The sequence below is a fragment of the Chiloscyllium plagiosum genome, chromosome 20 (genome assembly GCF_004010195.1).
Source record: "Chiloscyllium plagiosum isolate BGI_BamShark_2017 chromosome 20, ASM401019v2, whole genome shotgun sequence".
NCBI classification, from domain to species: Eukaryota; Metazoa; Chordata; class Chondrichthyes; order Orectolobiformes; family Hemiscylliidae; genus Chiloscyllium; species Chiloscyllium plagiosum.
In genome coordinates this window covers 44,193,031-44,194,703 of record NC_057729.1, presented here as the reverse complement: position 1 = coordinate 44,194,703, position 1,673 = coordinate 44,193,031, and the positions used below count along the sequence as shown (strand labels likewise).

The window sequence follows — 1,673 nt, the reverse complement described above, 5'->3', positions numbered from 1 at the left end:
AGGTCAATTCCTGGAATGGTGGGATTACCTTATACTGAAAGACTGGAGCGATTGGGCTTGTATACCCTTGAGTTTAGAAGACTGAGAGGGGATCTGATTGAGACATATAAGATTATTAAAGGCTTGGACACTCTGGAGGCAGGAAACATGTTTCCGCTGATGGGTGAGTGCCGAACCAGAGGACATAGCTTAAAAATACGGGGTAGACCATTTAGGACAGAGATGAGGAGAAACGTCTTCACCCAGAGAGTGGTGGCTGTGTGGAATGCTCTGCCCCAGAGGGCAGTGAAGGCCCAGTCTTTGGATTCATTTAAGAAAGAATTGGATAGAGCTCTCAAGAATTGTGAAATAAAGGGTTATGGAGATAAGGCAGGAACAGAATACTGATTAAGGATGATCAGCCATGATCATATTGAATGGTGGTGCAGGCTCGAAGGGCAGAATGGCCTACTCCTGCACCGATTGTCTATTGTCATATTAGACATCCTTGGCTGGTTCAAGCATCTCACTTCAAATGGGGCAATAAGAGAATAGGAACTTTAACAGAACTTTACCCTATAACTGACTTACCTCAAACTAAAGCTAAATGTATTAAATTGTTGCACATTAATTTTCTTCATTCTCCTGTTACTGAATCCTTACAGGGACAGCTCCAATGCTTCCAGTCATACTCCAATACATTTCACAAGTGGAACTCTTCATGTGAGGGTTTGACAGTGAATGACAACACTTGATTCACTCAAAGAAGTGTCACAGCAGATTCTGATCCTGCCACCTCAGCACGTGTACAAATGTGCCCTTGAACCAACACTGACTTGAAAATGATCAGGATCAGCGACCAGATTCCCTCTCATCTCCCCTGCAGCATTTTCAGAGATGTGAAAAATCAACTAATTTAGAGTTATTGAGAAGCATACATTCATTCAGTTCGAGTCCACTTAACCTGAAGAAAGTGAGGGCTGCAGATGCTGGAGTACCAGTGTTGAAAAATGTGGTGCTGGAAAAACACAGCAGGCCAGGCAGCATCCGAGGAGCAGGAGAATCGACGTTTCGGGCTTAAGCCCTTCTTCAGGAATGAGGCTGGTGTGCCAAGCGGGCTGAGATAAAAGGTAGGGGGGGGAGCAGCGCTGGGAATACGATAGGTGGAAGGAGGTGAGGGTGATGGTGATGGGCTGGAGAGGAGATGAGGGCGGAGAGGTCGGGAAGAAGATTTTAGGTCAAGAGGGCAGTGCTGAATCCGAGGGTTGGGACTGAGATAAGGTGGGGGGAGGGGAAATGAGGAAGCTGGAGAAATCTACATTCATCCCGTGTGGTTGGAGGGTTCCTAGGCGGATGATGAGGCGCTCTTCCTCCAGGCGTCATGTGGCCAGGGTCTGACGATGGAGGAGGCCAAGGACCTGCATGTCATTGGCGGAGTGGGAAGGGGAGCTAAAGTGTTCAGCCGCGGGGCGGTTGGGTTGGTTGGTGCGGGTGTCCCAGAACTGTTCTCTGAAACGTTCTGCAAGTTGGCGGCCTGTCTCCCCAATGTAGAGGAGACCACATCGGGTGCAGCGGATACAGTAAATGATGTGTGTGGAGGTGCAGGTGAATTTGCGACGGATATAGAAGGATCCATTGGGGCTTTGGAGGGAGGTGAGGGGGGAGGTGTGGCCCCAATGGATCCTTCCTTTGCG

At 48.8% G+C, this 1,673-nt stretch overlaps 1 protein-coding gene across 2 annotated transcripts in view; it reads right to left on the bottom strand.

Moving 5' to 3' along the window:
- Nucleotides 1–1,673, bottom strand: part of taf4a (TAF4A RNA polymerase II, TATA box binding protein (TBP)-associated factor) — a 105,338-nt gene that overhangs the window by 94,853 nt on the left and 8,812 nt on the right. The window lies entirely within an intron of this gene.